Genomic DNA, 27,466 nt, shown 5'->3' with positions numbered 1-27,466 from the left:
CCGCTTTCTCAATCACGACAGAGCACGACTGGCAACTTTCCCCGTGGGTTTTGGCCGGAAGCCATGCCTTTAAATACGTGTCCCCACTCGACTTCAGATGCTCAGTTTGGTGAATCAGTCCTATCCTGGTGCCCTGACGTTGCCAGCACTGGCCCATACATGGCTGGCTTTTACTGGTTAGTTACTCACTCCCCATTTTTTTTTTTGAAGAATGTAACTAACACCTGCTAACTCACCCCTCCAAAGCCAAAGCTATGATGCTGAGCCTAACTTTCATCAAATGACCCCCTCAGCACTCCCTTCTTGGCCCTACTATGCAGGAGAGCCACCATCCCAAATTCTCTGTCCACCCTTGCCTAGCTTGCCTTTGGAAACGATTCGTTGCATCTGTATGTATCCTGTGTTAGTTTATTTGTTTTTTATGTTTTTAAAAAAATAGCAATTCTTTTTCCCCCATCTCTTTTTTAAAAAGATTTTTTTAAATGTCTTTATTGATTTTTAAAGAGAGAAGAAGAGAGAGGGTGAGAGAAAGAGAAACATCAATGTGAGAGCCGAACATGAATGGAGGCCTACCAGAGATCTAGCCCACAACCGGGCATGCGCTATAACCGGGAATCAAACCAGCAACCTTTTGGTGCAGGAGCAATGCCCAACCGAGTCACACCGGCCACAAATGCAACATAACATTTTTTTTAAATGAACAATAACATTGGACACCCTCTATCTGGAGGAAAACATGGACGGATGCATTCTGGGTGTTACCATGTGTGACTGGGTGGAGGAAGAAGCTGATGGGTTAAATACACTGACCCATCTTTCATGGACGGTGAGGAGAATGGAAACTGTGGGTTGGGGATCCGTTTTAATCACAGTTTTTAAACTATCAGAAGTCAGGCCATACGCCTGCCTACGTGTAAACCCCCGCTTTCTCAATCACGACAGAGCACGACTGGCAACTTTCCCCGTGGGTTTTGGCCGGAAGCCATGCCTTTAAATACGTGTCCCCACTCGACTTCAGATGCTCAGTTTGGTGAATCAGTCCTATCCTGGTGCCCTGACGTTGCCAGCACTGGCCCATACATGGCTGGCTTTTACTGGTTAGTTACTCACTCCCCATTTTTTTTTTTGAAGAATGTAACTAACACCTGCTAACTCACCCCTCCAAAGCCAAAGCTATGATGCTGAGCCTAACTTTCATCAAATGACCCCCTCAGCACTCCCTTCTTGGCCCTACTATGCAGGAGAGCCACCATCCCAAATTCTGTGTCCATCCTTGCCTAGCTCGCCTTTGGAAACGATTCGTTGCATCTGTATGTATCGTGTGTTAGTTTATTTGCTTTTTATGTTTTTTAAAAAATAGCAATTCTTTTTCCCCCATCTCTTTTTAAAAAAGATTTAATGTCTTTATTGATTTTTAAAGAGAGGAAGGGAGAGGGTGAGAGAAAGAGAAACATCAATGTGAGAGCCGAACATGAATGGAGGCCTACCAGAGATCTAGCCCACAACCGGGCATGCGCTATAACCGGGAATCAAACCAGCAACCTTTTGGTGCAGGAGCAATGCCCAACCGAGTCACACCGGCCACAAATGCAACATAACATTTTTTTTAAATGAACAATAACATTGGACACCCTCTATCTGGAGGAAAACATGGACGGATGCATTCTGGGTGTTACCATGTGTGACTGGGTGGAGGAAGAAGCTGATGGGTTAAATACACTGACCCATCTTTCATGGACGGTGAGGAGAATGGAAACTGTGGGTTGGGGATCCATTTTAATCACAGTTTTTAAACTATCAGAAGTCAGGCCATACGCCTGCCTACGTGTAAACCCGGGCACATGGCTTCATTTACACAGCAGGGTTCCATCCCCAGGAGTGGAGATTTCTTAAAAGGCATAAGAATTTACTTTCAAAAGTCCTAGCACACCCTCTATTGGTCTGGAAAATTAAGTGGGCAGGGAGTTTTTTGTCCCAGAGACTAAAAGTCCTTCGAACCTTTATTGTTTATTCTTGTTTTTTCTTCTCTCTCTGACTCCTTGTCCTTTACTCTCCCTGAAGCTAAAATTGATGGGCAGCTGCACCTGTCTGTCTGACCCAGGTGGACAATTTAAAATTAAAATTTACTGATTCAGCAACACTGTGACTCCTGTAGATCCAGAATCGTAGCAATAATTTCAATTAAAAAATGTGCCTATTCCTGTATGTATTATCTAACTCACAAACCTGTTCTTTTTCTTTTTTGAGATTAGTAATGTTACTTCTCCTTGTCTCTGAGTCCTCAGTATCTCTATGTTGATAACAGCTTTGCTTTTCACAGTTTGTTCCTATTAAAGAGCAGAGCTGGGCAGGAAGAAGAAAATGCATGTTGTTTGTGTCTCTACAGAGAAATTGTCTGAGAAGCTGTCAGAGTTTCTTTAGACTATTTAACTTAGGGAGGGCCGCTTCTATAGGAAATGGATGTGAGACAACAAAGTTGAGAAATTCACTGTGGATTTTTTTTTTACATTATGTGGGTGCCCAGTGCATTGTGGGTATGTATTTGAATGTGGACATGCAAATCCTAAGGACTCGAAATGCATATGCATATAAAAACCTCTAGAATAAAATTAACTGATATGCTAGTAGCTCACAGCTATTCGGGCTCCCTTGAGTGAACACACCACTCAACAGAATATATATCTTGGGTTACTTTGATTTACAAGTTTAGTCAAACAATAAATATTATCCCCAGCATTCTTACAAAGAAAACAAGCCTTTAAGCTTCAGACCTAGCTATGCGTAAGAATTAGGTTGTTCTAAATGAGGGGAGATTCCTGGCTACTTACATAAAAGTACTTCTTTTTATCCAGACTGAAACCAACCAACTTACCAATCAGCTAGCATTTTCCTTGTCATGTTTGCTAATAAATCTTTTATTTTTACATTGTTATTGTTTGTGCTATTTAGTTTTATTTCTTATAGGAAACTTTCTTATCCTGATAATTCTTTGTCTTTTATTATGGAATTTTTAGCTATTTATTCTTATAGTATTTGATTTGTCTAACATTAATTCTAAAATTTTAATTTTTAACTTAATCTTTTGCTTTTCTTACATGTTTTGCTTATATTTTGTCTTTTATTCTGTGGACTGTGGTTTTTGTTTCCTTTTAGAGATTTGCATCTAAGGATTTTGAAATATGTATAATCTTGTGTTTTTTTAACTTCTTTAAGAAACTATGAATTCTTCAAAAAGATGCATTTTAAAAATATATTTTTATTGATTTCAAAGAGGAAGGAAGAAATAGAAACATCAATGATGAGAGAGAATCATTGATCGGCTGCCTCCTGCATGCCCCACACTGGGAATTTAGCTGTAACCCAGGCATGTGACCTGACTGGGAATCAAACCATGACCTCCTGGTTCATAGGCTGATGCTCAACCACTGAGCCACACCAGCTGGGCAAAAAAGATGCATATTTTTGTTCTGAAAGCCAAGTATGAATGATCTTTTGATATGGTCAATATAAATCTAGGTGTTTAGGCCATATATTCCATTCATTATATCCTCATATTCCTTTTCTAATTATGATCTGGAACTTTTAGCATTTACCAGGGCTGCTTTTGGTAGTCAACCTAATTTTATTTTAAATGGGTTTAAATATTATTTAGAAATCATTTCTTCTATGACTCTGAATTTTTATTTTGGATTCTTCTGTCCTTTGGCTACAGTGTGTCAGAAAGCAATTTTCCAGGAACATTTTCTGAAAGGATGCCTTGCCTTAGCCTCCATCCCCAAAGCTTCCGGGCACAGACCTCTGCGGTACAACTTTTCCCCTCCCGGCCCTATAGCTGCAGAGTTCTATTTCCCCTTGATTTCTCAAACAGCGGAGAAACATAAAACCTATCTGATTTTGTTGCTTTGTAGGAATCCAGCTGGTTTTGCTATAAAACTTTAAAAAAAATCTACTCTGTGCCGGCTTGAAGAACCCAGCCACTTTCCTCACTGCCTCACCCTTAATCTGCAGGCCGTTCTCTCAAAGCTCCAGGAGCCATGATGAGAGACCAACGAGTGCCCTGAACTCGTTGCCATGGCTCCCTATTTCAACCACACTGTGCCTGGAAATAACAGCCACCCTATTCTAGGGACTTTTATTTTCCCAAACACTTTCCCTCCAAGTTGATAATGTTATGAACTCCTTGGGGACATCTTCAACATTTTTGTGTCCCCACAACACCCACCTCAATGTCTTCCATACATCATTTGCTCAATAAAGAGTAAATGATAAGTGGATGAATGAAATGGTTATTGATCCAAATTCATACCCATCCTCATTTCTATATCAAAAGTGAATTTCCAGGTTGAAGTGAATTGAAGTGGAAACTGTGGTGCAAGATTCTTTTCACTTAAGCTTGTGGATGGCAAGTACATACTCTTTCTCTTTATAACTTTGCCTGGTTCCCGGGAGAATTCTCTCTCAAGAAACACACCTCTCTCGGGTGTATAAATAGACTCGACACCACTTCCCAGGCCAAGTGGGGGTGGCCCCCGACTGTCCTGGTTGCTGCTATCGCCTGCCAGACAATCGCTGTTCTATTTTAACCTCAGCCCTTCCAAGTCCTTTGGAATTCGAGATAACAACAGAGCTCCTTGATGTATTGAAAACGGCCCAAATTCTACCTTCCCTTTTGTTCTTACTCCTTGGCTGACTGAGAACACCGTATCCAGCCTGTCTCTGAGTTTCCCCCATGAGGAAAGCGACAGTGAACAGAATAATTAATGATCCTTTGATGCCCAATCTTGAAGAGATACTTTCAAGTGTCCCATAACTACATGCCAGTCCCATCTGCTGGCCCATCCTGCCAAGTTCCCATGTTTCCTTCAGGTGACTGTGGAGGGTGTAAAGACCTGCCGGGCCACTGCATGTGGCTCCATGTGCTCAGGTCTACCTTCTCCATCACAATGACCACAGCACATGCACAATAGACCACAATTATGCGGTCAGGGTGACATGTAAAATGCTTTCCCTGAGAGGTTTGAGATAACCACAGAGGCCCTGTGGCATCTGTTTTTCTTTCTTCCACTTCAACACACAAAGGAATTTAGAAAACTTTTCCCTCGGCCAGATTTCAGCTCTTCTTCCAAATAAACTCAGAACTTTCACTCCACCTTGCTACGGGCTGGGCCATCCAGAGAAAATAAGTGAATGTGCTCTACAAAATGTGGCGACTACTTTTTGAAAGATGAATAATACATAAAGGAATGGGTCAAGAAATGAGGGCTCAGTGGAGCTAAGCATGTACGGGTGTAAAATACATATGCTGGGCCTTCTTGATCTCTCAGTTCTCCATCTGTCCTCTATTTAGCTCTAGTTCTGACTTAGGAGAAAGGCTTAATGTCAATAGGACAGAATAAAATGTGGGGATGAGGAGGCAGATTGAGAGAAGAGCATCTCTGATTTTCAAGTGACTGTTATTCTGGGGGTGGGGGGGCAACTTAAAAAGCCAATCAAAAAATCACTATGGCTTTTTTTTTCATTTTACTTGAAAAAACAATAAATTTCTTCCATGAAACTAACCATTTTCTCAATTTTTATACCTACAAAATGATGTTGCTAAGGGCCTTTTTTCCTTGTAATTCTATTTTTATGATCAAATAAGTTGTTATTAGAAATTTTGCTTAAGGAAATTTGAAAGGGTTTAGGGCTAAACATCTCACATGATAAAACCACAGAATGAGATGGGTGAATAAGACATTGAAGAGATTGAGATAAATCGTCCCAGGAAGATGTTTTCCAATTTCCAAAATCCTTGGGGAAATTACGCCCCAAAGTGCCACCAGTCATTGAGTGCCGTCAGGAATCGCTGTGTGATTGTGCACTGCACAACTCTAAGAAGCTTCTATCACTTACATACAGGGTGATGTCTGCACTGTGGCCCCAAATCCACTTTTATCATTTCAGAAATCCCAGAGCAATAGTTTTCATTCTAGGAAAATTGAATCTTAAAAAGATATGTGCTATTCAGAATACCAATACATAGAGTGGATAAAAGCACCACCGCTCTGCCCAAGTGTAGGTGAGGAATCCCATAAACCCACCCTCTAAGGGTTTTTATGTCTCTGTGAAAAGAAGTTCAAAAGCGGTGCCTTAAAGTAAAAAGTTGGTATAAGGAAAAGAGATATTTTCCAAGATTAGTTGAGGCCATGGAAGATGGACATCAATCGGCCTCTTTAAATGTGGCTGTGGGTGGACGTTGGACTAGAAAAATGAGAGGTGTGTGAGCCTCCTTAGAGCTCTGGGCTCTTCGGGAATCTGGGGACAGGTTGTGAGTCATCTCCTTACACCCTGCCCAAAGCCACAGGGACCAGAGCTGTGCTTTCAATGTGGCGGGATCACTGGGCCCATGGCTCTCCCTGTGCTTCATGGCCCCTAGTCTAGAAGCAGAAGATCACTCAGATCTCAGTGCTATTCTACATTTCTTTAGCATCTTACGTGATCTTAAAGTCTAACAAGGATAGTTACCTCTGCATTGTTTGCTTCCTGAAAGGATCAATTGGCTTTCCTCTGGGCATGTAGAATAAGACTTTGTGCCCAGCTCTAAACAGCATGGTCACAAAGTTTGCTACCTCAAGAAAGAAAAAGAGAAAAAAGAAAAAGACTGGTTGTGAGGAGTATAGCTCAATGCAGTCCTTACTCCTCTCCTGGAAATATGTGTCGCAATATATCCTTCTGAGTGACAATACTGAATCCTAATGTGCTTCAAGACAGGACCAGCCCTTTGAAATCAGAAAATCTCAGCATCTGCATGCATATGTTAGGTAGTTAATATTTCTTGTTGGAAAAGCAATGACCAGGATGTTATCATATGCACCCCACTCTGTCCCCTCTCAATTCCAAACTATATATTATTGCTTATAACTAAACTAGAGGCCTGGTGCATGAAAATTCATGCACTGGAGGGGGAGTCAGCCCGACCTGCCCCCTCTCACAGTCTGGGAGCCCTCAGGGTCAGGAGGTGACTTGGCGATCATGGGAAGGTGACGCCCAATCACACCTCTGCTGCTGCCACTGCTGGCAGCGCCTCGGCCAGCCCTGGTTACCTGAGCCTCGGGTGGCCCTGAGCAGCTGGGGGGCTGAGGGGACTGGGGGACTCCGGAGGCAGGCATGTGGAGCAGCTGGGCCTTGCCGCACACCTGCCACCCTGGCAGGGAGGAGGGGAGTGGGCGCCGCCATCTTTAAGGATGTGGCAGTCAATTAGCATATTCCCTACTTATGGCTGTGGGCGCCACCATCTTTGAGGGTGGGGCAGTCAATTAGCATATCCCCTCCTTATTGGCTGTGGGCACTGCCATCTTTGTGATGGTGTGAGGGCCAATTAGCATATTCCCTCTTTATTAGATAGGATTATTGATAGTGATAGAAAATCCGTTACTTCTGACCCAGCAGTGCCTGCGATTCTAGATGTTTGAAAGTGATGTTTTGTTTTTCTGAATCCTGCTACTCATTAATACTCTATTTTTCCTGCTCTAAGACACTGATGACATTCTAACTTGAGTGTAAGTTCTGTGTCTACGCTTGGGAAATATGCATTTCTTGACAGCAGAAACTAGATTCTAAATGACAAATAGTTTCCTCTCTTGTGCCTACTTTTATTGACTGATTGAGGGAAGCTGTCTAGACCACAGAATTTAAAGGATTTAAACCACTCCGAGGACGGAATTTTGTAAAGACATAACATCTGTCCGAGTGCAGAAGGGATCTTATGGATCCTAAACTGTATCTTCACCAGCCTATTTCTCAGAACCCATGGCAGAGCTACTGCTCAGCCTCAGCCCGTGAGAGTCGCAGACAGCAGCAGTACCTGAGCGAATGGACAGGTAATGCAAAGAATGTAAAACAACATCCATAAAATCCCCACAAAATCTCTACTCCGCTGCCTAATTGGGTTTAAGAAAATGCAGAATATTTTGTCTATTGTGTTTTAATTTTGAAAAACTAGATGTTATCTTCATATTTCCATCTAACTAGAACACGTCTAGAACACACAAAGAAACAGTGGTTATTTCCTGATAGTGAGGGAGGATGCAAGAGGTTGGGGAGGGGGCCCTTCGCTAAGAGCATGATTTCTGTAGGAGGATCCTCATCACCAAGTCCTCTGGTAAAGAATGATTCTGAGAGTTAATGCTGATATCAAATCTAATTGATAAACTTTAACCTCCTTGGAAAGAGGGTTCTTTTGTCTTTTAGGGCCCTGGTCACTTTCTGAAGTAAAGTATGTGCTCAATGTAAGTTCAATGAATAAATGAACCCATCATCCAGTGAACCAATTTAACCAATCAATTGACATACCTGAGCCATGGGTCCTAAATAATGACTGCAGGCCAATTCCACCCAAACTTTCCTGGCTTGATGACAACAAGCCAGACGCGAATTCACATTTTATCTGTATGATGTATTAGCTATGAGATTTGGGGCAAATTCTTAAATTTTGAGTTTCAACTTCCTTCTTTGTGAAATGGAGAATTGGGGCAAATTCTTAAATTTTGAGTTTCAACTTCCTTGTGAAATGGGGATGGCCCTTCTTTTGCATAGTTGGTGTCCAGATTAAGTAGAATGAGATCAATAGAGCACCTACCTCGCTCAGGGCCAAGTGAATGCTAGGCAATACTATCATTGGTTCCTTAAAGGTGCCACTTAATTCTTTCAAGCTTTATTTTTTTTTCAATTTCTTTATTTATATGATGTAACAGAAACTTAGCCAAAAAAAAATCCTGCAAAAATGTTATTATTCAGCTCCTGCTGGGTGATAAAATGTCCCACACTTGGTTGTACTCCCTTTGAGCACTTACAGAAGTGGATGACAATAATTTAAAAGACAACACAGCTGCACTGATTAATCATTTATGCCCTACACTGAATCACATGCCCTTGGCTTCCCTAAGGTGCTTGCATATTTCCTAAAGGCCTTGGTGTGACACTCAATAATGCAAATGTTATGTTTGCCCTTCAATAGGAAATTTTATTCAGTTATTGCATGTTGAGAGAGACAAAAATAATAAACTGAAATTTTTGAAATGAATACCATCCTTGCATCTTTATATATATAAAAGGTTAAGTGACCGTCCGACCATCCCACAGGCCGGTAGGTATGACACACACTGACCACCAGGGGGCAGATGCTCAATGCAAGATCTGCCCAGCTGAGGTGACGTGGCAGCGACAGTTGGTTCTCAGTGACCCACCTGGAACCAGAGAGAAGGGAGCCTGATCCTGGGGTGTGTCACCTGAGAACCGCCCTCTCGCAATCAGGGACCCCACCTGCCGGAGGGACCCCACGCACTCCACAGACAACATTTGAGCCGTGGTGCCGCCCCAGGTGTGGCCACCAGGGAGGGATCGTGGGAACTTGGCTCCAGGGCATGTCCAGCCCATCTCACCCAGTCCTGCCCCGCTGGCCACCTTCTAATTAATTTCCTTTCAATGTGCACTAATTTGTGCACCAGGGCACTAGTATGTATATGTCTTTAATTTCTTGCAATTCCTTTTTCTTTTGGATACAATATAAGCCCTAAGTAAATTATAGTCAGTTTCTATAAAAGAATTTCTTTTGAACTTTTTGAAAATCACACACATCATATATTTTAGAATGACACCCATTTCCTATCTTCACGTGTTATCCATTTTTTTCCCAAATTTCCAAAATATTTAAGAAAAATATTGATAATAATGGCAAACCCTTTTGTCTAATCATAACCATGTTGGTCAAAATATTGAATGCCTTCTTAAGTTGTTTTTCAAACCTAATGGTCTGAAGTCTAGACAGGCATTTCAGTGATTAAGCAAACTATTTAGTCAATTCAGTTAAATAAATGAGATGTGACTAACCCATTTTGATATCCCCTAACTCAGCCTGCTGCCTTGTCCAAACATAGTAGGCACTAATAAATATTTATTGATTCGAGTTGTTTGTTCTTTGGAGTGAAATGTACTTAGGTTGAAACTAGAGCAAGTAATTTTGATAATGCATGTGCAATGCCTAATGGCTCCTATTAAGTCCCTTTCCAATTCATGTGCACCTTCTTCTGATTAGTGAGTTTCATTTGTTCCTGTTATGTTATTGAGCTTGGATTTAGATGCAGATTGGCAAATTGCTTTCCCAATACCTATTATGTATTTTGTTTTAATAACTGTTCATTGGATTTTAAGTCATCTCCCCGTTGTCTTGGTTCTAAGCATCTCTGTATCATGAATTAGTATTACATATTACTTATAAATGACTAGAAAGAAAACAAAGAAGAAACCCCATGGATGGCAATGTGAGAATTCTTTTTACCAGCAGGTGTGATTCATTAATAAGTCAGTTTATTTTGAAAGGAAAATCATTAATGTTTTCACTCCTGGGAGACAATAACTCTGTGAGTTAGATTTGATCAAGTAATGATTAGATGAACTGTAGAAGGATTCAGATTAACTGTGAAATTATTACTTCTGGGAATCTGAGTTACTACTTTCTAAATTTTTAAATATGAGGGCATGCTATCTAGGAAATCAATAAGAGTGGGGAGAGAATAAGATTAAGCTACCACCCAGTGTGTCCTTCTATTAGCAAAAAAGAAGGTTTTTATACACAACTATAATTATACAATTATGAAGTTCATTGAAATAGCTACATGTTGAATTATCTCTCTTGAGCCTTTATATTTTGAATTCCATTAAACCATTACTACCATACCACAAAGGAGCATTTACCTCTATCATGGGATCTGCATTTTGTCACTGTAAACAAAACAAAGTATTGTTTATTTCTATGTGGCATAAATATGAAATGCTATTAAAAAGCCGAGGTTAGAGATGGCTTTTTAATATTCAGTTCCAAAGGTGGAGTCAGCGATGGATCTTCCTGACAACAGACCCTTTGCTTCGGAAAGGGTTCCAGTGTTCAAGTTCTGGATTTATGAAATTAATTGTCGTACTGTCTTTTTCTGAAGAATTCAAAACAAAGAGCACCAGATGCTTCCTCTAGGCCAGTGGTCGGCAAACTCATTAGTCAACAGAGCCAAATATCAACAGTACAACGGTTGAAATTTCTTTTGAGAGCCAAATTTTTTAAACTTAAACTATATAGGTAGGTACATGGTTATTAACTTAATTAGGGGACTCCTAAGGCTTAGGAAGGGCCACACTCGGGGGGCCAAAGAGCCGCATGTGGCTCACGAGCCGCAGTTTGCCGACCACGACTCTAGGGCTTTCTGATAACTTTACTATCTCACACAATCACTGTATCATTGAGACACAGAATCCCACAGTGATCCTATAGACCAGTGATGGCGAACCTTTTGAGCTCGGCATGTCAGCATTTTGAAAAATCCTAACTTAACTCTGGTGCCGTGTCACATATAGAATTTTTTTGATATTTGCAACCATAGTAAAACAAACACTTATATTTTTGATATTTATTTTATATATTTAAATGCCATTTAACAAAGAAAAATCAACCAAAAAAAATGAGTTCGCGTGTCATCTCTGACACGTGTGTCATAGGTTCACCATCACTGCTATAGTCCTATACTAGGTCCAGACAACTGGTGTGTTGTCCAGGGCCCCACACTTAATGACCCCTCAGGTGCCCAAGCTTGGATAAGGACCCACATGGTCCTCAGGCCTGGCTTCTAGGATGCCAACCATGGGGTTGACCAGATGCCCTGAGCAACCCTGAGGTTCTATAAGCAGCAATTTCCATTCTAGGAATGCAGTGAATGCAGCCCAAAGAGTGGTTGAGAGGTGTGTTCTTCTAGTCTTTAACTGTAACATTCTATTCCATGATCAGAGGAACAAATGCTTGTTCCCATTTCCCTGCTTATGCTGGGTAAGGCCTTGTGGTCCTCTTCAATAGAATCCAGCAACAACCGTGGTTGGACAGAGTCATCGGAAGCCAGCATCCACAGTGGTACAGTGGGTGATGCAGCGTCATGAGTGATGACATGGTCAGCATTGCATAAATGGCATTGGGGAGCTGCCAAAGCAAAACCAAATTGTATTGCCTTAAATACAGATACTAAAGAACCATGGCATTGTGAGAAATGGCAGCCTGGTCCCTTTTCCTCAGGGTGGGAGGTGTGGAAATAGCCAGAAGATAGTGTAGTTGATAGAGAGTATAAAGAGATGGTGCCTGGATACTTCATATGCACTGAATGGACAATAAACATGTAAGTCCTTCTTCTCTACACATTATTTTCTGTCTTCATTAATAAATCTCCAATCCTGGTGACTGCTTATCAGATATGCATTCTATAATGCATTTCAAAAATAAAACTGTCTCTATAGGCAGGGACCTGTGTGTGTGTGTGTATAATGAAATACCACAGAGTGAGTGCCTTAAATAAGAGACATTTATCTATCACAGTTCTAGGGTCTGGGAAGTCTGGGATTGGGGTATCAGCAAGTGGGGTTCCGGTGAGAACTCTCTTCCTGACTTTCAGATGACTCTTTTCTCTCTGTGTCCCTACATGGTGAAGAGAGAGAGAGAGAGAGAGAGAGAGAGAGAGAGAGAGAGCCTCCCTATGGTCTCTTCTTATAAGGGCAGTACTCCCATGATTAGGGCTTCAATCTCTGGCCACATCTAAACTTAATCACTTCACAAAAGCCCTATCTCCTATTATCATCATATCAGGAGTTAGGGTTTCAACATATGAATGGGTTGGCGGGGCGAGCAGCAATTAAACTTACCAAAAGACACATTAGACATGCAGTTTTTATTAATACTTGTGTGCACAAAAGTGCACACAAAAGAAGTAAAACTCAAAGAAGCAGTTAGACTCATGAGCATGGATATTCTTTCAACAAAGGACAGAAGGATGAGAATTGAGGGGAAGTGACTAGAAAATATACGGGGAGCTAATGAGAGATCAGGGTACTTTATAAGGTCTCTTAATGCAAACTCAACTTGGTGTTGATTCCCCAACTTTGAGAGTCCCTCACCTCCTCCTGGTATGGGGGGCGCCTTCCTCAAAGGGAATGGTATGCCCCGCGTTGAAGCACATAAGGAGAATGTGCAGACCTCCCTGCACCCATTGATTCTCAGTTTCCTCCAGTTCGAAATAACCCCATGCCAAAGTGTCTTATTGGGGTGGCATGTTCTGATCCCCTTCGCCTACAATGGTGGCCCTCAAGTTTCACTGTGCATCAGACCACCTGAGGGGCCTTTCCGACATCAGAAGACTAGGTTCCTGCCTCCGTGATTGGGTTTCATTTGGTCTGAGTGGAAGCCAGGCCTGGGTTACTCAGAAAGGTCTACTGGTGGTTGTAAGGTCCAGCCGATGGCTCAGTAGTTCTCACTCCCAGCTGCACAGAGGTCATCTGGGGCACTTTTCTAGCCATATCCATGCTGAGGTCATACCTCAGGCCAATTCAATCCCAAACGTGAGAGATGGGGGTCCCCAAATTGGTCCTTGGGATTTTATAAAGTCTCAGGTCACTGTGATGTGCAAGGGATGCTGAGAACTGCTGCTCTAGAGCCATTTCAGCGGCTGCCTCTTGTGTCCACGTGGTAAAGAAGCATCATCTCTGTTATGCAAATGGCCCGATTCCTTTGAAATGGTGCAGATACGAGTCTCATCATAAAGCTCGTCACATGCCAACATTTGGCACTTGGTACTATCACATGCTATCATTCTTGTCATGTTCAACTGCCAGTTTCACCGGGTTTTAGTTAAGTTGGCTGCCTATGTGAGTGAACCTGCCCACAACCTCCGGCAAAGCCGGCTTTCTCAGGCATGTGTTCCTAGGGATCCATAAACGGGTCCTGTAAGAGTCTGGGCGGACTGTGAGCATTCTCCCTCAAGGAGACTGAGGGTTATGCCAGCAAGGTTCTGCCGTCTTTCCACAGCCGGACCAGAACCGCAAAGTCACCCTTCAGAGGGTGGGCGGCAAACCAGGCTCCACGCAGAACCAGGAGTTGGCAGGCTTGCAAGGGCGACAACCGAATCTCAGGCTTGTGCTAACCAGTAGATAAACGCCATGGCTCATGGCTCTTAAATAGCTGTTGTTTAAATTCCTTTCTCAGCGGGAGAACAAAAGGAGAGCCATGAAAGCAATGCTGTTGGGGAACTCATTAGAGTGGGAAAGGAGCAAGCGGGCTTTGAGATAATCCCTCTTAGGCAGCCGCATCCAGACCATCTTGTGGGTCACAATAGTATCAGCAGGAGTGCGGTGGCCGGGCAGAGCCGGTGCTTGGTCTGCAGAATGATTACAGCGGAGAACAATCCATGGCCTCCTGGCAGCACATCTCCCGGTTTGTGCAGCCCTCGCTGGAGCCCTTTGTTGCTAATGTGGTTTGGTAATGTGAATCTCCTCCAGGCCCTTTCAGCCTGCGCACTTTAGGAGCAGTTAGCCAAGCAGAAAGGCCACAGGTCAAGACCATTGTCTGCCGGCAAAGGCTCCATTGAACCCTAATGAACAGAGGAATCTGGCAAAACAAAGGATCCTTAGTGCCTGGCTTCAATGAATTCTACATCAGAGGCCTAGGGAGTCCTTTTGATGATCTGAAAAGGTACTGATTAGAAGGTGCATCTATTATGAACCAAAATGAAAGAAGAAGAAGAAAAGAAAGGACTAAGAATATAAAAACGAGAGAAAGAATGTAAAAATGGGAGGAAAAAAGCATGAAACTTCCCTAGCTTGCAATGTTTCCTCAAGGGACTGGTGACAAAAATGTGAAAGAAAGCTTAGAATCCTATGTAGAGTGGTCCACGTTGTCCCCGGTCTACATAAAGGCAGACGTTTTCTCTTCACTGTCTCTAGGGGAGAGGCTGGAGGCATTAGTCCTTCAGCTGCTCCTCACAATTCTCCTCACAATACTCAGACAAGTGAGCGGAGGAAGGGAATGTTGAGCGCTGCTGTACAGGTGGTTATCTTGTGATGCAGGCAACTTCTAGAAATCAAGTTATCTTTTCTCCAAAATCATAAGCATTCTTTTCTTTCTTTAGTTTGAATTCGCGATCTCTGATTTGGCTTTGCCCTCATCCCCTCCTCTAACCCTAAAGACACTGTTTACTTGATTGAGACCCTTGCATGGTATGTGGCTTTCACGTTTGGGGTCAGGCTGCAGACTAATAACTGGGTGCTGTGACTATAAGATGATGAAGTAAAAGGTAGTTAGCCACTGAAGTTAAGAAAAGTGAAGGCAGCATAGGTTAACTGAAAAACAAGTTGACCATCTTCAGAAATTTCATCTTGTTGAATAAAAAACCCCCCAAAAAGTTCAGAAAGCACCACCCATACAATTTACTGAGCACTTACCAGATGCCAATGAAGAATTAAGCTCATTTAATATCCACAAACATTCTGAAGAATAAAGCTCAAGAGCATGTCAATTGGGGTCGCATTTTCTTTGTAATTTTGGTGTGATTTCATTGTCATTTAGTTGTTATCTCATTGTATCAATCTTGGTGAAATCATTTATGGATACGCATTCATTGATTAATTCATTCTCTCTACAAACATTTTTACTAACTCTGTGAAAGGCATTTAACTTGTGCAATGGACTCAAAAATGAATATGAGCTCATCATTATCTTCAAGAAGTCCGCCGTTCTGTTAAAATAGTGTAAGTGCCTCCAAATTAGGCACAAATGGACCTCCTCTCAGGCCACCTTGGGAAAGGAGAAGAGTTGTATCAGAGACGAGAACTTACAATTCCATCACCTCAGTATTTACTCGCTTGGTGCCTAATATTTCACATGATTGGCACATAGGTGATTAATGTGTCTAATATTTTATTTTATTTTTTTAAAATAAAGAATGGCCAATGTCTTCAGTGACCATTTGTTGGCCCTTCAATGTTTTGGTTGGGTGGTTTTATTTTTATTCATTTTTTTAAATTCTCACCTGAGGATATGTTTATGGATTTTTAGAGGGGAAGGGAGAGAGAGAAACATAGATGTGAGAGAGCAACATCCACCAGTTGCTTCCCATCCATCTGCACCCCAACAGGGGATCAAACCCTCAACCTAGGCATGCGTCCTGCCAGGGAACCCACCTGCAGCCTTTGGGTGGATGGGGCGGGGCTCCAATTGCGCCGCCTGGCCAGGTGATTTCATTTTAATGTCACAAACAGTCAGCCTTCAGTACGTGTGAGTGAGCTGCATTATGTTTCTTCATGTTGTCAGGACCAACACATGCCTTTTTCGCATGGAAGTGCTAACTCTACCCTACTTTCTCGGTGCCTTGCCTGGGAATACATTTATTTTCTCTGCTCCTGGCTTTTCTTTTTTCTTTTTATCAATACAATATAAAAATACACATTCCGACTCCCATCTTTCCAGCAGGAACAATAGTGAATGCAGTGCCTGCAGGAAGCTGCCAGCACCCTCGGGGATGCTAGCATCCTGAGAGCTGGTGCGGGGAGCTCGGCCCGCTGCCTCCTCTCCTGAGACTGGGGGTCCTATGAGGCGTTCCCCAGACACTCAACTCTCCGAAAACGCCCTCCCAGGTGCAGACTGCTGTGCGCACTGCAGCCAGGGTCGGGCGCCCTGCTCCTGCTCATTGGGGTGACGCCTGTGAGCCTGTGAACCAGGGCTGCAGAGAGAAATCGCTGCTGCTCTCATTACTGCGGTCTGGGCTGGGCTCCAGCTGAAATATTTGCTTTGTTGACTTCCGCCCCAGAGTTCCTTTCCTTCTGCTCTCCCCAATTATTATGGCTTCTTTTGGTTTGCCCAGCGCCAAAGGACGCGGCACCCTTCCTTAATAAAGATTACTCCTTGAATATCAAGAACGCCAGGCAGTGTTCAAAAGCCTCTGTCTGGATTCTTCATTTCAGCCAAGCCCGTCCGTGTTTTCACAGAGAGCAGGTCCCTGGGCTCCCGGGCAGAGCTCACAGGCAGCCTGGCTCCGAGAGGATGCAGAAGTCAATAGTCATCCACTTCACAATATCATTTCTCCGTGAGGTCAAGCCATCTCGGGGGTCAGTGGACGCTTCCCTGGAGCCTCTGGGGGACAATTTCCGTTTTTCCACTTTCCTCCACATGACATTTTTCTTTATTATCCACAAGAATGAGTCAGAGTCACATTACCCCATGAACTCAATTTCAGCAAACCTGTGTTTGTTTATTTTGCTTCAGTGCATGACAGTTAAATTGTAAGTATGGGGCATGAAGGGAGTGTCAGCACTGCCTTCCCGTGAACGGAGAGAGCTCCCTGCAATCTCACCGCATGTGCCAGGACTCGGAGGGAAAGCCACTTGGGGAGGGCACATTTCCCAGGGTCTCCCAGGGGCCACTGAGAAGACCTTGTGTCCCAGCACAATTCCAACCGAGAAATATTTGCCATGCTCAGTGGACAGCTTGGTGTTAGAATGATGTATGAAGCATATTTATTCCAGCCAAGCTTTAAGGTAAGTAAATACTTAGCTTTTCCCCCTCATATGAATTAGGGGAGAGCGTGCTAGATATTTCATTCTCTCCTTACACATAGGTTTTCTGTTACCACACAACTCTGACAGCCTCTCGGGGATGGCATCTCATGTTTTAGGTGTCACAGCTGTGTGGGTTGTCACATGGGATCCATCAAAGTAGGTCCTTTCTCTGCTTAAGAAACCGAGCCTGATCTTGATCCTAACCACATCTGTTTCGGATTACCTAATACATTTCAATGCTCCTCTTTGGCCTGCGATCCTTTGCATAATCCTCTCCAGCTCTTATCTCCTAAGGGTGCCACTCCTGCTTAGAAGGAGATAGACTGTCTGTCTGAGGAGAGGCCATGCCTGAGAATTGTGGATTCTGCTGCTGAAAGTTTGGGTTCTTTCCCCGCAGCATTTACACTGAGTGTTCGAGAAAAACACAGGGAAGAAAGGAAAGGAATGACATGTGATCCCCCCGCCGCCATTGTCTTTCTATCAGCTCTTCTTTCTATTTTTACAATTGCATCTCTTCTCCTGGAAAAGGGGACATGGGTCCTTTGCGTGGCTCAGTGTGGCTATGCAGAGGCCAGCCTTGAGCAAGGGGCTATAGTTTTAAAAAGTGGGTGAAAGCCCTTGCAGTGCACTGATTTCTAATATTGCTTCTTTGTGTACTGAGATTAAAAAAAAAAAAAGTTTCCTAATTGTAAGTGAATAGGATTGGGTCCTTACTGATGGACAACTGTCTCAAAAACCTTCTTTATATTAAAAAAACCAAACTATATTGTTGAAAGTATTACACATGTTCCTTTCTTCCCCCCATTGACTTCTTCCTGCCCCCCGCACCCCAGGCCTTCACTGCACTATTGTCTGTGTCCATGGGCTATGCATATATGAGTTCCCTGGTTAATCTCTCCCCTCTCAACCACCCACCCCAAAATTGGTCTTCTGCAGTTTTTTAATTGGATTGTCTTTCTTTTGTTGAGTTGTATGAATACCAACAGCATATTTCCAACAGATCTAGAGTAAACAGTCTTACATGGAACAACAACAAAAAAGACCCCAAATAGCCACAGCAATCTTGAGAAAGAAGAACAAAGTTGGAGAGATCACAATACTGGATATCAAGTTATACTACAAAGCCACTGTAATCAAAACTGCCTGGTACTGGCACAAGAACAGGCATATAGATCAATGGAACAGAACAGAGAATCCAGAAATCGACCCAAACCATTATGCTCAATTAATATTTGACATTGGAGGCAAGAGCATACAATAGGGTAAAGACAGTCTCTTCAATAAATGGTGTTGGGAAAATTGCATAGGTACATACAAAAAAATGAAACTAGACCACCAATTTACACCATACACAAGAATAAATTCAAAATGGATAAAAGACTTAAGTGTAAGTCATGAAACCATTAAAGTCCTAGAAGAAAACGTAGGCAGCAAAATATCAGACATCTCATCTACCAGAATTTTCAGATATATCACCTCGGGTAAGAGAAACAAAGGAGAAAATAAACAAACGGGATTACATCAAACTAAAAAGCTTCTATGCAGCAAAGGAAACCAGTATCAAAATGAAAAGGGAACCCACCATATGGGAGAACATATTTGCCAATGATATATCTGATAAGGGGTTAATTTCAAAATATATAAAATACTCATACAACTCAACAAAAGGAAATAAAAAGCTTTCCAACTCTTAGTACAGGGATAGATTCTCATGTTTTGTGGTTGCTGCTATGGCATAAAAATAAAGAGATGACGCTTAAGAGCTGTGGAAAGTTAAAAATCATTGTAGTACAATTATTATTATTAGTAGTAGTAGCAGCAGTATTGTCAAAGAAATAATCCACAACATTAAGAAAAGATGATGAAATGTTTAGTGCCTGAAAATAATCTCCAACGGCAAGTCTAAACTTTTTAAAATGCAGATAAATATAGAGGTTGAGAGATTTGAAAAGACACTCCCAATGCTCCCAGCGCCTTCCCTTCACTGTCTGCATCTCCATACAGAACTGCTTTCCCATCGGTCATTAATGCTTACCACAATCCCAGGATTGGCTCTGCTGAAGCTAATCAAAATGCAAACACTATTAAGAAGGGTACCACTTTGCATAAATCACCATCTATCAACTCAAATTAGTTGATGATCTCTGGTGAGAAGAACTCTGAGTAAATGGATCAGGGGTACATTGACCTGGTTCTCTACATTGACCTATTGGCTAGGGCCTCTGGAGGAAAGGTTATGGGAAACCTGCAACCCAAGAAACTGGGCAGCATTTCAGATGTTTCTGTGGGGGCGTGTGGAGTCATAGGGAAATGCTGAGCCCAGAGGGGAAGGGGAACAGAGGCAGGGTCGGAAGGAGAGGGCGAAGGGAAGTAGATAGGTTATAAGAGCCTCTAAAGGAAGCTCCCTCGTATTCACAGTTAACCTTGGCAATGAATGTCTCTCAGTGTCTTGGGATAAGAATCAATAGGCCAGTGGCAAAATGTGCAACCATTTCCCTCACTTTTATGAGACCACCCAAATGAGTCAGCTGAGATATAAATCTTTATCTCTGCAAAAATGTACTGTGAAGCGAAGATTACTGTATATCATCGGGTGATCTGTTAGAACTGGGACTTATTCTGTGGGAAACAATCACCTCTGAAGGCTTTGCCGCTGACGAAATAAATGTGAGATAAAATGAGTACCAATGGGTAACAAAAAATGATTTTCATATTTTACTGACAGACAGTGTTTGGAATCATTATCCTAATGGCTCGTGAACTTCCTGTACTATCAAATGACATTCAGGAGAAATATTATGATCAGGAGAAGGATTCTTTTCTCCCTGCATGTCATAAGCAAGGAGGTTCTATAGTGTTTAAAGCATTTGTATATAATTTAGAACAATTTTGCTCCCTTAGAGAATTGCTGTTTGTTGTTGAGGTTGTCATAACAGAACAGAGGAATGAGAAATTTAGGCTTATTGATGGACTCCACATGCTCAGAAGACCCTGAAAAGTCATAGTCATCACCATAAATTCTTTTTTTTTCTTAGTTAGATTCTTTAAGGTGAGAAATTGGTCTTTATGACTTAAAGAACTGTCTCAGCTGATACGCTGACTGACAATGGCAGGTAGGAACCTGGAAAGAGGAAGGATGGAATGCTTGGCTCTCTTCCCGGATAAATCTGTTAACATAATCCCTGTGTTGTGGATGGTAAGGTCATGTCATAGCTTAGAGCCTACCCAACCAATTGCTGAGGAAAGAGTTTGTCACTGTGTCACCAAGACAGGAAGTGGAGCTGAGGAGGATGGGGTCAAACGTGGTGCCCTGCCTCCAACTCCCATCATCAAGATGACTTCTCATGTGCCTCTGAGCTTCAACCAGGGGCTTTGAGTAAGGTCTTGGGCCTCCACAGTCTGGATGGAGAGAACCCGGGAAGCCAAAATATTTGAAGCCAGATCACAGACAAAGAATTGAAGTAGAGGATAGTCTTAAGTATTTGAGATCTTGGCCTGGAGGATAAGAGAAACCAAACCCCCTTGCTGATGAATCAAGGAGCATGATTCACCTGCCCGCCTCCCCCTGGAAATTACTTCCTGGACCCCAACATCTTGGAAGTCGCATATTGTGCCAGGAGTCTGTGCTCTTTAGGGCTAGACAGGAACTTCCATGGACAGTCCTTTCGTGTGTTCTTCAAGTGTTTCTCACCTTGAGCTCTGGAGGAGCCCTGCTCTAGGTCTTTCATTCGCTCCAGCCGTCATTTGAAACAGTCTCCGTGGTGACTTGTTTGCTGTGGAAAAAGCAGGGAAGCACGTGGCCTCTGCAGAGACCATTCTCCCCTTCTCTTTGCTGAGTCATAATGTTGCTACTAACCTCCCATCACACAGAACACCCAGGACAGCATTATCCTCCCCAAACTCATTGCCGACGCGTCCAAGACTGTGAGCTGGTGGAAGGCAGAGCAGCTGGGCACCAGGAGCCTCCCTCCACGGCAGGTTAAGAACAAGTCCGGCCTCGTGGGCAAAACTATCCCCAACGCAATTTTTATCTTTGTTCTCATGGAGCTTTGCATAAGGAGGAAGGCCTGTTTCCTGAGAAATGCAGGGGCATGAGAACTTACAGACCTCATGGAGGGAGTTTCCAAATGTTCGGGTCTCTGTAACCCAGAGAAGTGTCACCTCAGATGCACTGCTATTAAGGTCTCATGTCAGTTTGCATATGTCATGAAAGAAAAAATATTTCATTGATATGCTACTTAATGTTGTGGGAGCTACAATTAATTAATACTTTTATTCTCGCCTTCTCAGTTCTCCTAGCTGGGTCAATAATCAAATCAACAGAGACAGATTGACAGGAGAAAAATCAAAGTGTTAATACAGGCTCATGAGGAATTCACAAAGGCATGAACATTCCAAAGACAATGAGGCAATTTGGGTATATGTGACATTTTTGGACAAAAGAGATAGAGGGGGGACAGGGTCTTAGATTTCAGAAGTTAGAATGGACGATGTATAGTCATTGAGGAAGAGCAGAACATAGGAAACATCCATGGCAGACAAATATCTTGGAATATGAGCACTGGGAAAATCTAAAAATCAATGCAATCCACCACTAACTGGAGATATTCTCTGTAGGCAGCATCAACACATTGAAATTACCACTAAAGTTTTATTCGATATTAAATTCCCTGCCCTGAAACTTTTCCATGTATCTTTCCGAAACAGGTGTTTTTCTATATATGGCTTTGTCTTTCCCATTTCAGCCTAAAGATCTGATTTTATTCTTTGCTGCACTGTCCATCTCAGAAAGCACACTAAATGTAGAATTCGTTCAGCTAAGACAAGGTCACTGCCCTTTCTTGTTTAGCCAGGACCCTTACCTCACCAGATGTACCATGTCCTCCAACCAGCAAGCCAGAACTGCTGCTACCCTTTCAGGAACCCAGGAGAAGGTGATGGATCAGGTAGCTACCCCTTGGTCCCCGCACAACCCAGATGTTGACGCCAAAGTCTTTCCTGGCCACAAACAACAACAGAGGCCCGTGTAGTCCATGTCAGTCCAGCTGCCATGGGCACTGCTTGGTGTGTGTGGAGACTGACAAGAAGACATGCTCCCAAAAAGTCCCCCTCCGGCGGCGCAGCAGCAAGCTCACATCCACCCTGGAAGCATTTGCCACCGAAGTTTCCATCAGCAGACAAGACGGCTGGGGTTTGGGTATTTAAATGCCACTTCAGGCTGTGTTGGCTGAGACCCACAGAAAGACAGGCTCACCAGTCCTGCCAATTCCTGTAAGGACTTTAATGAGGCACCTTGTTTGAAAAAGAAAAAAGTGAATTCAGAAAGCAGAATCTTAGATGCCAGAGTGATGGACATGCATTAGAAATATCTAGATAGTTTGATGTTTCCAGGGCACAGTCTGATCTGCATGCAGATATTACAAGAGTCACTCCAGCGGCACATGTGGCCTTGACAATGGGTGAACAATGCTCCAACGGAAGCATGGGGGTCAGCTGGAACTGTTCATGCACCCCCTGCCCCGGCTGAACAAGCCTCAAGAAATCAGCCACTGAATCCCGCTGCACGGGGCCAGTACAGAACCTTACAAGGACTTGTTCACTTTGTGGTTCTTTGTGTGTGATGACTTGTGTTAATCCTGCTTTCTAAGTCTTTCTTGTGACTTGGGATAATTCACCTGGCCTTGACCTGCTGGTCCAACCCATCCCTCCATTGCTTCCTGTATCCACGGCTAGGCCATTGTTGTATCATGCCATTGGCTCAGTCCCATCTTCTGTTTCTGTCTCTTACATAAAACCCAAACAACAGCTATCCTACAGCTTAAAAAACACCATCATGACCAATGCTTGTTACTCTGTATTTTATAATTTAAGTATTTCTCTGTGTCTTTTCTTTCTTATTTCCCTCAAAACATACCTGACTTCATTAAGTTTCTCTAAGAGCTAACCTCTACTCTGTCAAATGGTAGCTAAATAACTTAACAAATAAATGTGCTCAGTTGGGCTATAGGAATCCCTAAGGAATGAGTCTGCATAAATAGACATGTTCTGCATATTGTACTTTAACAAGCTGGGTGGCACCTGGTAGAAACACCTGGCACCTGGTAGAATTTTAAGAGGAATATGTTTTGGAGAAAGTTTCTAGTGTCCTTTAAAGCACTACAAAGTGACTCTCTTCTCTGTTTCAACCTACAGCCATCTTCACCTCATAATTTCCACTAAAATCCATTAGAAATGTGTGGTACAGTAACTACTGTTGTGTTTATAGTTTATGTCAAATAAGCTGATGGAGCTATTTCACTGTATTTCTTATTCGATGCATTAAGATAGCACAAAAGGCCAGAGAGACAATATTTAATTTGCCCTTTGCATGATTAAGAAACACATGTGCACTACTATGTATTGCATTCTCAGCTCATTTGACTTACTCCATGGTTATCCATAGATTAAAGTAACAGTAGATGAATTAAGACAAACTACCCAATGGAGAAAACAGCAAAAGTTGTATCTGCATGAATAAGGGATTGAAGTGTCCCAGGGTTGGAAGCTCTGCAGGAATTGATGGGCGAGTCAATAACTCAACAAACACCTCCAGGCAAGAATGGGTGGAGTAGTCCCAAGTGCACAAAGGCTTGATCGAATGCTAGCCAACCACTCTGAGCCCCACTTGTCATACGGATGCACGGATGTGCAGTAAACTCCGATCATCAAAATGCCTTAACAATCGCATACAGTGGCAATTGATAGGCATAATAATGACTAAGTCATTGAAAGATCTTGCATGCCTGTGAGTCACTAAAAAAGTGATTGTGCTCAGTATAATTTTAGAGGTAAATACATTTATTTCTGCATAAAGAGACTTCAACATATTTCCTTTTCCAAGGAGCTATTTCACAAAGAATCATAAAATTTTAGAGCTGGAAATTGCAGTGCTGACATTGAGCTGTTGCTTCAGTAGAAAACACCAAACCAGAGAGCAGAGGGTTGTCAGGAAGACTGGGAATAGGACATGGAAGGCCTCGCCTGCAGAGGCAGGGGGATGGAGCCCAGGGGAGGTCACCTAGCAAGAGACCCAGAATAACACACATGACTTGCCAAATCCCACATAGAATAAATCCATACAGCTGAACCCATATGGTATGTGTGGACACAGTCCATGAACAAACCACCAAAGTGTGGGCACTGGAAGAAAGGGTGCTCAGTAGTTGGATGGAATATCCTCATGTGTTTCTTAGAGTCTGCAGGATCTTACGGTCTGGTCATCAAAACCAGCAACCTGCCTCTGCCTGCTTCCTCACCCATTGTTTTACCAATGGGCGGAACTAAGCTTCAGTGAAATGAATTGTCCCAGGTCACACAGCTGGAAGCAGCAGAGCTAGGATTTATATTCAAGTTTTGTATATTTTGTTCCATGTTACCCTCAATCTGAAAGGCCCCCTCTAGACAGAAGTGCCTGAGGGCTCAGAGCAGCCAGTCATCTACTTAGTTCTTTTCTCCTCTGCGCACACAAGTAACCCATGGCCAAGGAGGAGGCGCAAGTCAAACTCCGCTTTCTCTTTCATAAATTCACTCTGTCACAGAAGTTGTCTCAGACTGGATGGCCTACTCCCCTTGGCCAGTCTCCCCTCGGAAAGGAAAAGGGGACAGTGCTTCTCACTGGGCTGTAAGTGACACCAACGCCCTACGTGTGGCACTGCCACTGTTCACACGGGCGGAGCTGAATGTGTCATCGTCATTTTGTTCTTAAAAACTTCGCTATGCGCCTGCTAATGGAGGACAAGATAAATGAGACGCCATGGTGACCTCAGGGTGCTCACCGTTCCCAGTGGACGCATGTAATGAGGCTGCTCTACATCACTTCGGTAAATAATCAACCTTTACCAAAATCACAGCCTATCACAGCAGAAAAGTGACCTTCTGTGCTGCGGGGCATGTGGGACGACACCGTCTTCCTTCTGGGTTTTGTTTTTCCCCATTTTCAGACAAACCATGATTTTCTTTTCAATGCAAAATGGCATCCGTTGATTTTCTGGATATATTTATACTGAGTTTCCCCATTTTCAGACAAACCATGATTTTCTTTTCAAAATAGCATCCGTTGATTTTCTGGATATATTTATACTGACTCAAAGTTTTATAGATGAATAAATGTATTATGCATTTAGCTTTATGTCCTCTATTATCTAACACAGATAATGTGTCAAAGCAAACTGCTTTTGAACTCTTTGCTTTTTATAAATTATGAGCAAACAATTCTGCAGTTTAAAATAGGAAGCGCAAAAATATAACTGAGCTGGCCTCTGCTTGCTTGTGTCTCTGCACACCTGGCCTCAAGGTCATGGTCTTTCCTGGACACCAGCCGGGCTGCTCAGCTGGCTTTCTCCTCCACCGCCCACCCCCAGCACCTGCGGTTCCTCCTTGTGCTCGAGGAAATTATTTTTTATTTTATTCTCAGGTTTATAATTATAAATATGGTGATTGAAAACAACGGGCTCTTCATTTGCATTTTCTTCCCAAAGCGGCCACTTAGAATTCACTCTGGCCTTTTCCCCTCTGTTCTTCAACAATGGCCATTTATTAGACATTTCCCCAACCAAAAGTCACTGTAGAGATTTAGTTTTTAAATCATGTGCTTCATTTTTTGAAGAAGTAACACAGTCACAAGTGTAAATTGTCCAGTGCACAATGGCCCTGAGTAAGGAGTCCTTCCGTTCTAGCCGCTCCTGTCCACCACTCCCCATTCTCCTCAGAGGTAACTTCTGCTCGCCCATATGCTGTCATAGGATCATTTCGCACTATGTGCGAAGATATAATTACATATTTATATTCTCTCTGCTTACACCAATTTTACCATAGAAGGGATACGGCTCCACAACTTCATTATTATTTTTTGCTTAAGAACAAATTTGAAGAACTTCCAGAGTAGTGTATAGAGACTACCTTCATTGCTTTTTTTAAAGGACATATTGATGAGTGGTTTCTCAAACATAAATGTTTCTGAAATGTGGATTCTCAAATAGAGGTGTTTTGTGCAGGGGACTGAGATAACTAAACATCACTGCATGCCTGTACACAGGTGGGCAGAGGCGAAATAGGTCCCAGCCCTCCAGCTCTGTAAACACAGCTCCCCTCCCCCTAGCTCAAACCACTCCATGCTCAAGGGTCAGGGAACTTATAGGTGTATATACACTTGAGATCAGTGGACTTATGCATCGTACCTAATTTACATATGCAACATAGTAATAATTACTTCTTTTTAATCAACCCATGAGGTGGAGAGCCAACTTTATCATTAAGACCATGGGAGTAATAGGTAGACCTGCTACTCAACTGTTGCTTCTGAAGTGTGAACAGAGTCAGTGCTATCATTGCCCTATAAAGTCCTAAGCTCACAGACACCTTGATAGTGTGAACAGAGTCAGTAATACAATCGCCTATAAAGTCCTAAGCACACAGCCACCTTGATAGCTGGCCCTTGTCGATAGCTTTTCGTGCACCAGACACTGTATTGACTTCTTTACCCGGAGAATCACACGGGAAACCTCCAAATCACACTCACAATGTTATTATCCTGCCACGGCAGCCGAGAAAATGAGGCAACGAGCAAAAGTAATTGAACACAGTCCGCACTAGGAAGTGACACCACCAGCATTTGCAAGCAGAACCCCAGGGCTTAGCCACGATGCTGCGCCCCACGACCTCCTCCCTCGCTGCACTAACGAGCTGCCTCCACTAACGCTCAGCCTGGAGGCTCTCCTAGTACGTGTTCTGGGCCCGATGGGCCAGAGCGATCATTCCACTCTGCTGTCACTGGTTCTGTCACTTGGGGGAAGGCTGTGAAGCCGCCCCTGAGCCGCTGGGGATAATGACATTAGAACCACAGAGTTGGACATGGCGTCGGTTTTTTGTAGCTACCCTTGGTGTTATGCAACGTTGCGTTGTTGTAAAAATCAAATCAGAGAATACATCTAAAATTAGGTAAATCCTTGTTGCAAATTAATGCTCAATAAGTAAGAGTTTAAAGAATAATAATAGGGACATCCGTCAGTGTTGACTGCCTAGGAACTATAGGTAGACC

Source organism: Myotis brandtii, unplaced genomic scaffold, assembly GCF_000412655.1.
Source record: "Myotis brandtii unplaced genomic scaffold, ASM41265v1 scaffold107, whole genome shotgun sequence".
Classification (NCBI taxonomy): Eukaryota; Metazoa; Chordata; class Mammalia; order Chiroptera; family Vespertilionidae; genus Myotis; species Myotis brandtii.
The sequence above is the reverse complement of the archived record's forward strand: the minus strand, read 5'-3'. Positions refer to the sequence as shown.